Genomic DNA, 15,152 nt, shown 5'->3' on the forward strand with positions numbered 1-15,152 from the left:
ACATTTAATTAATTTATGAAATTATATATATATATATAATCACTTTGTGTTCAAATAAATAGTTGTTCCAACTCTTATAACTGGAAAGTTAATCCACATTATACTTGAATAAATCTTTCAAAAAATAAATAATTTTAACATGAAATTTTGATTTTGCATAAAGTAACACAAATTTTTTATTTTTTTATAAACTAACAAATACTTTTAATAATAACTTTTCCACAATTAATAAAGGAGAATTTGATTTTTTTCCATATCTAATTATTGCGCAAAGAGGCTCTTCACACCAATATGGAAGAGATATTGTAATGTTATATTATGTAATTGTTTTGACTTGATAAAATAAAAATAAAATAATAAAATTAATAATTTACTTTTGCCTATTTTTGGGTTCCACGTTTTGACAATTCATGTTATTTGCCCATGGTATTTGTTATGATGAATCATATTTAAAGGCTGGAGGAAATCCATTATGGAATCCAACAATGGTGCAAAATCCATTTCTATATATCAATTCATACAAGCACACTACACCTAGTTAATGCAAAATATGTAAGTTATAATCTTTTCAACTGGTTTCGATTTTCTAAAGACAATGTTGTTTTTCCAAGGATTTATTTATTTTGATTTGAATTAAAATTAATGAATTTTATTTAATGTAAGTAGGTTGTTTGTGACTATGAAGCTACTAAGTTGTTCAATGGAAAAGTTTTAGCAAAAGAAAAGGAGAGGTCTCACGAGGAGCACTATAATTTATACTTGTGAGTTTTAATTTGAATTTATCTATGTCTAAAGTCATGTTTATTAAAAAAAAATTAATGGTTGCAGACTAAAAGTATGCTTTAAAATCATAAAAATTGGCTTTTAATTTAAATTTATTTATTTCTAAACTCATGTTTATTCTTAAAAATTTAATGGTTGTGTAAGATTGAAAGTATGTTTTAAAATCATAGTAAATAATGTAATAATATAATGATTAATATTCAATAATCAAAGCTAAATCATAATTTTAATTGATTTTTTTATTATTATTTAATTAATCAGAATACTTAGCCTTTCATATGTAACTCTATTTTTCTCCTCCTAATATAGGTAAGAAAAGTTTCTTACCTTAAGGAAAAGAAAAATAGAATTGAGGTCCTCACAATTCATGAAATCAAATACATAATAAAAATATAACTTTCTATGATTAAAAATAACCTCTTTGATATTTTTAAAGTAATATAAAGCATAGAAATCTATTGCATTACTTGGTTGAAGGTTATTTGATGGTAGAGCAATATTAAAAATTTTACTATAACAAAACACAACTTATATTACCAAAAAATTAATTTTATAGTCACAACAAAAAATTAATAAAAACAAGTAATACATGATATCTAAATGATGGGTATAAATAAAAATCAAATGTCATTTGAAAGGAAATTTTAAAAGGAAAGTCGTTATGAAAAAGTTTCTTGATAGATAAGAGTGCCCATCAAATTTATACCCTAGTTCTAGTTATGTCGTCATAATAGCCAATTTGTGGTTTATTTTTCATTAAATGTTTAAAAAATTTGTGGTTGCTTTTTTAATTGAGTGTTCACATCTAGATCTTGAATTGAGGGGTAAGCATTTTTCCCGTATAAGATGGCCAGCAAAGGTTCAACAATTTATAAAAAAGGAATTTGGTTGAATATGTGTAGTTACATTGCTAAAGTTGTATTTTATGTAAGTGAAATGTTTCTGAAATTCCAACTCTATGCATTTATTGCAAACAATGAGCAGATGGAATGACATTGAAACTACTTTTCTTGCATTAAGGAATTCACACATTTTAGGATATGTATTGGTAGTCATGCTTCCATATGTTGTCATGAGTTGTCATTGAGAGTTCCCAAGCGTCAATCTAGAACTTCTTGTTTCCTATGTATGAGTTGTAGTTATCATCTAGAGGTTTAGAAGTCTGAGATTTATGTGATATATATGTGTAACTCTTGTGATCAATAAAAAAAAATATCACAATGTATGTTTTGTTTTGTGCGTAATTGCTCTTTGAACTCTCTTTATTTTATAACATGGTATGAAAGTTGGTTATGGTTTGATTCCCTTACGAGAAGGCTAGGAAGATAAAAGAGATGTGAAGGTTGACCCTCTGTAAATATATTAGTCTAATAGAGTGTTTGATCTATTTTTTGTATTTCTTTTGTGTTAATATTTGATTTTTGTCTGAAATGTGGAGAGTTTCACGCAAAGGAAAATTGTGAAAATCCAATGTTGCTACTATTGTGTGAAGTTCCATTGTGGACAAATATTTGTAAACGAAGAGGAGATTTTCTTGTGAAGAAGCTACCTCAACATAGATTTAATTTCATGTAGTGATCTACAATTGAGAGCAATGTCTACATGTTTTAAATGGTGGTTCTCGAGATTATCAGATGGTGCAAGATGTACAACTACAACATGCAGGTGTAATGTTGGAATTTCTCATTCTAGATCTGAACTAATAAATATTGTGGTATTGCTTATCAAGAGATCAAGATCCAAACACCACAGATATGATGGCAAATGCCAATAAGAAAATTTATTATTATTATTTTTGCTCTGATCTACACAAATCAATAAAAATAAGTCATTGATTTTGTCTACGTAGGTTTTGGTGGTTGGTATTTGTGGTCTTATTGGTTATAAAAAGTGTTGGTAGTTCTTAAACTAGAAGCCTCGATGTCTGAAACATAAATTATTGTGTGTTAGTAAGGTCAAGTTGTTTGATCAAATTTTGAACACATTCATTATCCAAACCTCCCTCCATCCTAGAAACTAACAGATAGATGAAATGGAAATATCCGACAAATGGTGGAGGGTCCGTAGGATGGTTCATTACTTGAAATCTCTTATCGTGGAAGCCCCGACGATCTGAGATGTCAATATTGTTGATCTTTCAAAGTTCATCAATGATGGTCAGAGGCAATTACATTTTAAATGGAGGTCAAGTGACAAATCAAAGATGTGGTGGTGAAAGAGTGATGTTTGCGAGATTCCATAATGGATGTGAGTGATCATGAAGACCAGTTGGACAAATATTATCCTTGTTGTTGTAATATGTGTTTTCAATGTTTTTCATGGAAGCATTGAGGGAGGGTATTAGAAGTAATGCTTCCATGTGTTGTCATTGAGAGTTCCCAAGTGTCAATCTAGAAGTTGTTGTTTCCTATGTATGAGTTGTAGTTATGATCTATAAATGTGGAAGTAATAGATTTATGTCCTATATATGTGTATCTGTTGTGATTAATAAAAAAATATCACAGTGTGTGTTTTGTGTTGTGTGTAATCACTCTTTGATCTCTATTTTCTAACAATATGTTGGGATTCATGTATGGTCAAAGAAAGAATTTGTTGTTTTATAGAATGATGTAGATACATCTTTATAATATTAAATCTGTTAAATAGTGCTCATGATGTTGAGTGATGTTGATCAAAATGAGATTCTCTTAGAGAAAAGGGACAGTCTCGTAATGGTTGTGTGAAGGTCAATCAAAAAAGAAAACTGATGCCGCTGCCAAACATTATAAAGGTTTTGATGCCTAGAGGCCTATAGTGTTAGCTTTGTGTGGACATGTTCCGGATTGCTGACATATGGCAGCGATTGCATTATTGAAGTATATAAATTAGTGGAAGACAATTATATTTGATTTTAAATTTCTGTCAGTTTTCTGATTGTGACACAGAAAATGGTGTCTGCAAGCAAGGAATATTCATTTGTTGTTGTAGTCGTAATGACCACGAGGAAACTCAACTCTATTGGTGCGGTTAATTGGTTCAGTGTTGGGCCTGCTATGTTGTGTGGTTATTAGGGTGGTAAAGCATTGACAGAACTGGAAATGCCTTAGTGCTTCGGAAATATCCACACTTGTGTATATGTGAAAGCATCAAATGTAAAGAATTGAGAAATTCCTTATCGAGTGTCAACAAGAAGCCTAATAGAATGTGTTGATAAAAGTCTCTCACTGAAACTATATGCAATTTTTGTGGTTGTGGTAATGTGGGAATTATTGGCTCACTCCTTAATTATAAGGATATGTCTACTAGGGTAGTGAAATAAGTTAGTGATGTGGATAATCACTGAGGGGGAAAATCATTGCTTAAAATTTATTAAAGAGTTTGCATAAATAAATACATATAAACAATTAACAACTAAATTTCCCCATTATATACTTTCAAACAGGAATACCCTAGTAGGTTCAATGCATTATATTACATTTTTAGAGTTTATATATCCCAATAGTAAATAGCATTATAGTAATTATTTAAGTATTCGTGTTTCCATAATTTCAATTTAATTAACAATAATTAATAGATAAATAATATGGAATTAATCTTATAGAATATCTATGCAATAATTTAATATTAGTTAGGAATAGAAGCTTAATATTTATTTTAAATATATTTATGTTTTTTTAGTTTAATTTAATTAAAATAATTATTTCAAATTATATATATATATATATATATATATATATATATATATATATATATATATATATATATATATATATCTATATATATATATATATCTATATATATATATATATCTATATATATATCTATATATATATATATATCTATATATATATATATATATATATATATATATATATATATATATATATAGATATATATATATATATATATTAGTAATAATAATAATTCAAAATAAAGTTATAATTTAGATAATTTTAATAAAAAAAATTAAATTTTCACAATGTCAAATGTATTATGACATAAAGGTGTTAATGCCTATTATGGATTGGTGTTTGTCAATGTTTACTAGCCATTTAAATTATATAATGAGGCTAGTTAATATAATTTATTGTTAATACGCTCATATAATACCTTGAGGTAAAAAACTTAAAATGTACATATAACAAAATCATAAATAATGGATATAACAAAATCATAAATCAATGGTTGCCAATCCACTATTCATTAAATCATTTAAACAATAAAACTATTATTTTATTCATTGGACAACTACTTGAATATGTTTTTGATTTTTTCTAAAAACTAGTTATAACATAGTTTTTAGCTTTTACTAAAGCCCAACTATCAATATTATTGAGATAAGTGGAAAGTGTATGAGCCTCCAATCATAACATTATCTGACTTTTTATACACCTTGTAGAAGAAAAAGTAACAATGCATCAAATTCAAACTCTGAACTAAGTGCTAGGGGTCATCAGGTCCATAAGCTCATAACACCATGTAAACTTATATATGCTCATTTCCTTTTTCAATGCATCTACAACATTTTGTTTCACTCCCACTCTTCTACTCCTTCCTCTCTTTCCACCACCTCTCACACTTCATATTCACTCTTCTAGTCACTTCTTTCGTCCCTCCTTACCTTATTTCTTAAGCCTTTCGAAATTGAGAAATGCATACAAATTCTTAAGAAAAGTATATAGTAAACAATAACACACATACAATTAGTACATGGAGATTTACCCTACCTTTAACCGTGAACATAAACTAAACTCATCTTTCTTGCATTGTATTAAAAATAGATCTAAGCTTGTCCTTTTTAATTCTATTACATTAAGAACAATGATGCGAAAATTGATAAGTTTGATTCTAGAGTAGATGAGGGAATATTTTCCTCGGTATTCTCAAAATAGAAAAGCATATAGGTGATACATTAAAAATTAAAGAAGATTATTCAATCACATTTATGTCAAAGTGGATGAGCATGGTTCTCTTAAAAATGAACAAACAATAGTTAGCAACTCAATTAATTAGGTTGGCCATGAAATCAATGATGAACAGGTTGAAGAAGAGACCAATGAGGGTGCCCAAAGTCCTGTACAAAAGGAGACCCCAAGGTACATTGAAAAACATCATATTGTTAATTAGATTGTGACTAATTTGGATGCAGGTATATAAACAAGAAGAAGAGTTATGAATCCCCCTAATGAAGAACATATAACTCTTCTATCCATGATTGAGCCAAAGGATTTTTCTCAATCCAACAAAGATCATAAATGGAAAAGCCATGGATGAAGAGATGGAATAAATTAAGATGAATCAGACCTTAGAATTGGTTCCAAGACTAGTAGACAAGAATTTTATTGGTACCAAATGGCTCTTCAAAAATAAGTTGAATGAGAATTGACAAGTGGCGATAAATAAGGCCAGATTATTGTGCGGGAGTTACTCTCAGGTTTAATGATTTGACTTTGATAAAACCTTTGTTCTCGTTGCAAGACTAGATGTTATAATAGTGTTCTTGGATTTCAATATTTATAAAAGGTTCAGAATATATCATATGGATGTCAAGTTTTCCTTATTGAATGGTGAACTATATGAAGAATTCTATATTTAGCATCCTAAAGGTTTTCAATTGGAAAAAAATTATGATTACATTTTCAGGTTGAAAAAAGGCTTTATATGGCGTTAAATAAACACCCAGGGCTTGGTATTCAAAACTAGATAAGTATTTGCTTCATTGTGGATTTAAAAGGGGTGCAATAGATCTAAACTTATATATAAAAGTTAAGAATGAAAAACTTTTAGTTGTTGTTGTTTATGTTGATGACATTATTTTTGTAAGTGATACATATGAACTTAGTCAATCATTTGTAGCCGATATGAAGTCTAAACTTGAAATGCCTATGCTTGGAGAAATGTCATATTTCCTTGGTTTATAGACTGCACAACCAACAAAATAATTATTTATTTCTCAAGGTAAGTATCTCAAATAAGTCTTGAACAAGTTTGGTATGGAAGAATGTTCACTTGTTAGCACTCCTATGGTCACTAGATGCAAACTTAGCAAAGATGATGAGCCACCCAAGATTGATCAGACTTTGTACAGGTCATTGTTAGAAAGAATAATAAGAGGGGTGGGGGGCTGTGAATCAATATTTTTAATTCATTTTAAATTTCAATTTTTTATTCACAATTTTGTACATAACTATTTTTTAGACAACCCATGTGTGTACGTGCCTTCAGGGAATTAAACCTACGTATATCCATATTACTTAACTTTCATAACCTCCATGAGATTCTTAACTTAATCATTGCATTATTAGTTCAATAACCATTTAGTATGCAATAAAGAACAAATAATTCACAACACATAAGAAACACATGAACACATATATCGACTGAGATTTTAAGTGGAAAGCCAATGTGGGAGGAAACCATTTCTTTCGTCGTCTCTGTCTTCTTCTCTTATTATAATGAACAATCATTTCATCATGGTTTTGTACTAGCGCAGAATATTGACAACACACAGGCACCCACCTGCAAGAAGCTAAAACCTCCACTCATTCTCCAACACCCAGTGGAAGGGATATGCAACACCCTAATATCGTTCACTCGCTCCTACCCCCTCACTAAAGGCCACAACCCTCAACACCGTGTGGACCATGTTTCATAATATTTCATACTGTATCCACCTAACTCAAACAATTAAAAACATGTAGGCCATCTTTCATCAATTTTTCACACTAGGCCCACACCAACAATAATCCCAAATCAAAACATCAATTGAACCACTAAATCATTAAAGCACAATAAATAAATTGAATCACTGAAACATCAAGCTACTGATTACTTAATAAAACCAATCATTGAATTGAATCTCAACCAACCACTGCAACCAGATCAAAGCAATGCACAACCAAAGATATAACAATCCATATCAAATACAAACTATTGATATCAAGTCATCATTGACAGACATCAACAAATAATAAAAAATTGATTAACTATCATCACCAAGAAACATTAAAAACCCTGATCAACTTCAAATAAGAATATATACATGACTATTATTAAGTGGACCTACATATATACACACTTATAATGTGTTAAACATGTGTATATATTTCAACATATTGAATATATTATCACATAATTTATACGCGACAATACTGAAGCAGATCTGCATATGTATGCAAAAATACTGAAGAGAACCTATGTACTTATCTTAAACTACTGAATCATATCATTGCTACAAACACAAGCCATGTCAAACATAGATCCTTCCACATATAATGTTAGAAAATTACAGGTATTAGTAAACACATTTAGATCATAGCACCATGATAATCAAAGATCTTGCATTTTTAGGCACTTTAAAAAAATTTCAACAAGAAAACCAATTAAGTATATATTTCAACATATCTTCTGATGTTTCAGATCCGATTCTTCTTCTTTCTCCCTTATGCACACATGCTTCAGATCAGATCACACATGAATAATATTTCAAATTTATACTAAACTCCATGATCTCCATCTCTTTATATAACTTTTTCCTTTTCCAATACTCAGGCAAATCCTTTGGTAATGTTATTGGTATTTGTTGATAGGATAAAATAGACATTTTCGACACAATAATATGGGTAATTACCATGGAAATGGCTCCTTGTTTTTATTTTCCATGGGTAGTATTTATGTATGTGAGTTTTTTTCATAAAACCTATGTATATACGTGACTATTATTCACAAGGGTCGCGTATACTTTTTAAACTTCACATTTCCATCTTCTCTCAAGTGAATATTGTAAAAGGGTTGCCTACACAGTTCCACATTTCTGAAATACTTGTATCAATAATCTTGTTATCTCCATTTATGTTATTGACATAAAGGACATATGTGACATGCAGGTTTCCATCAAGGACAACACATTACCCATAATGCCAACCGTGTCTCCCCCTTTGTACTTAATGGAAACCACTTTGGTGTTTGGAAACCACCTGAAAATACCTATAAACACCAAGTCTTCTCTCCCCCTTTGACATCAAAGTCAAAGGGGTAAAATAGGGTAAATGAAGTGCTCTCCCTTCTAGTTCTCATCACTATAAGTTGGATCTTCTAATATGAATCGTGAAATCTGCATACTGACAATGCTCCCCATGAGCATATGTTGGAGCTTTTGAAAATATGCAATAAAAGTACAATACTTTATGACTCATGACATATCCTATAATTAATGACTCTATGATGAGACACCCAAAATAATCTGATTACACATTTGACCCAAATTTTACATCATTCACCCAAAATAATGGGATTATATACATAGCATGTCTTGATCCCAATAGCCCATATATGACCAAATTTTACAATGATTAAAAACATGGGTCTTTTCATCACATTTACATCCAGAGACATACATGATGTCCATAACCATTAACAAGGATTTTAGCAACGAAGTATCTTTGTAGCAGATGCATGATAATCATCGTCAATCACCATCACCATATAGGCATCTGCAACATAATTATGTGAGAGTAGCAACATAATTTCCATAATGTAAACAACATGAACATACTCATCATCAAGAAGTAAAATAAATAAGAAAGTGTAGCATTAGTCTCTTTAATATCATGCATATCCTCCTTATCAAGTAGCAATAATAAAGCACCATCCATAACTTCACCATATACAAGCCAAGCATCATTAATAACCCATGACATAATGACAACAGAAAATATATTTTCCAGTAGCGAGTAATGCAATAATACTAATGAGAGAAAACATCAACATCATGCAACAAGGAGTGCTTAAGAAACCATAATTGCAACAATGAACTATTAGAAGCATAGAAGATGCTCCCCATGAACCTATGCCAAATATTCATTATCAAATCTAATCGCATCATATATTTCTCACCAATCAAATAGACATATCAATATCAGTAATAAAAATTTGCAACAATTCATCACTCAACATGAATCGATACCCTTTCACGCATTTCTAAACAACATAAGGGCATTATCAATAGGCTACGACAAACCAATGTTAGACCAAAAATTCCAATTATGCACTTATGGAAGCATATTAGAAGCTCCACCTAAATTTGTGCTACTTCTTTGTCATCACATAAAACCATGTGCAATTGTTTAAGTCAAAAATCATGTGCATACACGATTTTCCTTCACAAAAAATGCATACAAAGTGTAAAATGTTAATTTTTCATAGCCACATATCCCTCTGAACATGTCATGTTTGTTCCTGGTCATAATAATTTTATCAGATGCAACATTAGTAATATAAACATCACCAAAATAATATCATAACAACATATGGAATCATCATCAAGATACACATACATAACTCCCCTTGAGATCACCATTGATCATGTGGACCTGAGCCATTATCTATTCTCCATGAGGCTATGTACCTTACATTTACTTTTGTATTCATTGTTAGAAGCAAGCTTTAAGAGAAATGGACTACAATAGGGACTATATTCCCTATGCCTCTAACTATTGATCCTTCTTCCTCCAAATATGTTTGCAATTTCTGATCATGTGTTCAAGATTGTGATGTTTAAACATTCTCATGTATTTAGATACTTGCGATTGACCCGCAATTAGTTTCCTTATGAACAAATGAGTTACAAATAAAAAAATATCCATAAAACCATCTTTTATACCTGGGAACTAATCATGAAGGACTTGATACACTATTCTTTGATCCTGAAGTTTTCATATATGATGAGTGACTTAAATCAATATTTTGTGGGTCCTTATCATCTTGAGAATTTAAATCCTTGTGGTTGTATCCAATGTCTATCATGACCAGTGGAGAGAATTGTTCATTAATAATACTTTCTATTGATTTAGATGCCTTTACCAATTTTTTTGTTTTCTTATAATATTCCCTTAGAGTCAAAATTTCTGTTTCTAACTTTTCACAGTGCCTTTCCTTTTCTTGAAGTTGTTTTTCTAAGTCTTCTATTCTTCTATTGAATGCTTCTAATTGAGACATTAACTTGTTTATTTCATTGACCATACCATTTTATTTTGTAATTTCTAGTTCTTTGTTTGCATTCCTCAGTCTATTAATTTCTTTTAATGCTTTCATTAAATCATCTTCTTCATAACTATCTGATTCACTAGTTGATCGATCTTCAAGAGCCATAAGTATTTTGTAAGTAGTGTTAGAATCTGAATCTGAATATTCCTTATCATCATATGTGCTTTGAGTATATTCATTAGAATAAAGGCTTTCCTTGGTAGAAAAATTATTTTTTCTATTTTTCTTGTGAACATCCTTTTCCTTTCCTTTCATGTTATGATTTTCTTTATATGGACTTTTGGATGCATAGTGACCTATTCTCCCACAAGAAAAACATTGAAAGGGAATTTTAGCTTTGAATTTACTAGTTCCCACTTGAACTATCTTCACAAAATTTGCTTCTTCCTCATCTGAAATGTATCTTGTATCTTTAGGTTACTTCTTTTCTTTTCCCTTATATGTGGATTTGAATGAAAATTCTCCGATCTCTTATGTATTCATCTTTTCTATCATCTCATAAGCAGTCACAATCCCATGAAGTTGTTTAATAATAATACTTTTCAAATCCTCCATTTCTTCAATGGAATATGCTTTGGCATCAAATTTTGGGGTTAGTGAACTCAAAATATTTTAAATGATAGAAAAATCCTCTATCTTCTCCCCAAGTCCTTTCATAGTATTAGCAATCTTATATACTCTAAGAAAAAATATTGAAATTCTTTCATCATCATGCATTCTAAGGGACTCATACTAAATTCTATATGATTGGAGTTTGGCACTCTTTACCTTAGTATCACCTTCATAACTCTGAATAATCTTATCCCATATTGCCTTTTCGGTGTCCAGTTGCATGACTTTCATGAAATTGGATTCTGCTAATCCTCCCAAGATAACATTTACTTCCTTTGCATCATTCTCATACTTCTTCTTTTTCACATCATCTTTAGGAATGGAGGTTGGGTATTGATATCCACCTTCAACAACTCTCGATACACCAGCTCCTAATGACTACAAATACACTCTCATTTTGACCTTCCAAATATAAAGTTAGTACCATTTAAAAAATTTGGCTTGGTAGAGAAAAGACCATCTTGGTTACTCATCTTACTAGATTTCACTTCAAGCGATCAAGCTCCTTCCGAGGGACTTGCTCTACTACCAATTGTTAGGAAAAATACTAGGGGGTGAATCAATATTTTTAAGTCACTTTAACTTTCAATTTATTATTCAGAATTATGTATGCAATTGTTATTCATATAACCCACGTGTGTATGGACATTAAGTGAATTAAACGTACGTATATCTAGATTAATTAACTTTCATAACTTCCAACATATGTTTAATTTAATCATTGCATTATTAGTTTAGTAGCCATTTAGTATGCAGTAAAGAAAAAATAAATCACATCATATATGCAACACATAAACACATATGAACACTAATATTTTGGGTGGAAACCCAATGTGGGAGAAAACCACCATTGTTTTCATCGTTGTCTTATTCTCTTATTATAATGAACAATAATTACATCATCTTCTTGTACTGGTGCAAATTATTTCTAGCATGCAAGCACCAACCTGCAGGAGGCTACAACCTCCACTAGTTCTCCAACACCCACTCGAAGGGAGCTACAACCCCTTAATATTGTTTACCATCTCCTACCAGAAGGGATCTCCTACCCCCTCACTGAACACTACAACCCTCAGCACTTTGTTTACCATATCCTATTGGAAGGGATCTCCTACCCCTCACTAAAGGCTAAAACCCTCAACACCTTGTGGACCATGTTTCACAATATTTCACTTTGGATCCACCTGAATAAAACCATTAAAAACATGCAAGACACTTTTCATTGAATTTTCACACTAGACCCACACCAAAAATAAGCCCAAATCCAAACACCAACTGAACTATTGAAACATTGAAGCATTATAAACCAGTTGAATAACTGAAACATTAAGCTATTTATTATTAAAGAAAACCAATAACTAAATTGAATATCAACCAACTACAACCAGATCAAACCAATGAAAAACCAACAATATACCAATCCACAACAAATTCAAACCATTATGATGAAAACATCACTAATAGACAAAAACAAATATTACATAATTGATTAACTGTCATCACTAAGCAGGATTACAAACCTTGATCGACATCAAATAAAAATATATACGTTGTTATTTTTAAGTAGACTTGCATATATGCATGCTTATCATGTGTTAAGACAACATATATATTTCAACATACTAAATATATTATCTCATAATTTATACATGACAACATTGAAGCAAATCTGTGTATTTACGCGATAGTACTCAAGAAAACATGCATATAGACCTTAAAATACTGAACCAGATCATTGTTGCAAACACAACCTATGTCAATTATAGATCCTTGTGCATATATTGTTAAAAAATTATAGATATCAACAAACATATTCAGATCATAACACCATGATAATAATAGATCCTTCATTTTCAGGCACTTTAAACATTTTGCAACAAGCAAATCAATCAAGCATATATTTCAACATATCTTTAGATTTTTCAGATCTGAGTCTTCTCCTTGCTCCCTTATGCACACCTGTTTTAGATTAGATCACACACGAATATTCTTTCAAATGCATACACAACTCCTTGATCTCTATCTCTTTATGTAGTTTTTGCCTTTGCCAATACCTCATGCAAATCCTTTGTTAATGTTGTTGGTATTCATTGACGGGATCAAATAGATTTTTCCAACATAATAATATGGGTAATTAGCATGCTAATGGATCATGGGTTTTATTTTCCATGGCTAGGATTTCCGTACATGACTCTTGCTCACATAACCTACATATGTATGTGATTATTATTCGAAAGGGTGATGTACACATTTTCATCTTCTCTCAAGTGGAACATGTAACAAGGAACACACTTCCTCATTTTTTCAATACCTATACCAATACTACTGTCATCTGCATTAGTCATATTGACATCAAGGACATAACATGGAGGTTTCCATCAAGGACAACACATTAGAAATAATGCCAACAATGACTTATTGGTATCCTTTTACATTTAACAACTTCACAACTAGATATTATGCAGGCTATCAGTGTTGTTGGAAGATATCAAGTAGCCCCTAAACAAAGTCATCTCCTTACAAAAAAATAGGATTCTTACATATTTTAGAGCTAAAATGGACTATGTATGATGGTATATTATAAGTAAAGAAATTTTATTGACAACTTACATATATGTAGACTCGGTAGGAAATATAAATGATAGGAAGAGAAAAAGTGGAGGTGCTTTCTTTCTTGGAGAGTGAGTTTTGGCATGGTTAAGCAAGAAAAAAAGATAAATATCTCTTTCTTTTGTTGAGGAAAAGTACATTATATAGGGGGAGAAAGATCAAACATTGGAAAAATAGAAAATATTGAAGGATATTAAGGAAAAAGGTGCAATTTCTTATTAGAACCACATGGGGGAGATGAAAAAAAAGGGGGAGGCTTACATAGGAAAATCTATCAAGAGGTGTTTCCATGCTCATGTTTGTATAGTGTGCCATATTGATTTAATTTCTTAATGATTGGTAGCAATGCTTTTTGGTGTTTCCAACAATTCCCATGGGAGAGAATGTTAGAATATTATTGTCATTGCTGTCAAAGTGTGTGGTCATGCATGTTTAAGGTGCTTTTAGGTCCATAATAGAACCTATATCTGGAGTAAGTTTTGGTACAAAATATTAGCTTACATCCCCTCATAAGGTGCGGGGATGGATAGGTCTATGAAAGACCCTTCCAGCAGTATATGGAAGCCTAAAAAAATCTAAGGGATGAAGGATATATGGTGATTCAAAGCTTCATAGGTTATATGCCAAATAGCTTATGGTTCCAAGGGATTTTGGTTCCACATATAGCCAAATATAACACCCCCCCACCCCGTAACCTTTGATAACCCAGGGGGATTCACATTTGAATCACAACCAACCATGTATTTAATGAACAACAAAACAATGGAAACCTTTGGTACATTTAGAGGAACGAATGTGAGGCTTAATGGCCACTAACTAAAAGGAGAGAACCCACCACCCTTTGTTAACATTGAAGCAGGCACAATGGCTCGTGTTCTAATCCACATTGTCAAATTATCCTTTGAACAAATGACTAATTGCCACTACCATCTCACCCAACTGAACTTGTACGAGCTCATATGTTGTACATGTGGCATGATTTGTGACATGGGATAATGTTTTCAGAGCTCAGGAGGGAATACATAGTTACACAATCAACCGCCGCATCAAAACACCTAAGAGCTCCAGTCCTACCAAGGGACATGAAATCTCACCGAGACCTATTCCCATTGGTTCATTATGCC

Source organism: Pinus tabuliformis, chromosome 3_1 (genome assembly GCF_031772625.1).
Source record: "Pinus tabuliformis cultivar Carrire ecotype Pingquan chromosome 3_1, CPIR1, whole genome shotgun sequence".
Lineage (NCBI taxonomy): Eukaryota > Viridiplantae > Streptophyta > Pinopsida > Pinales > Pinaceae > Pinus > Pinus tabuliformis.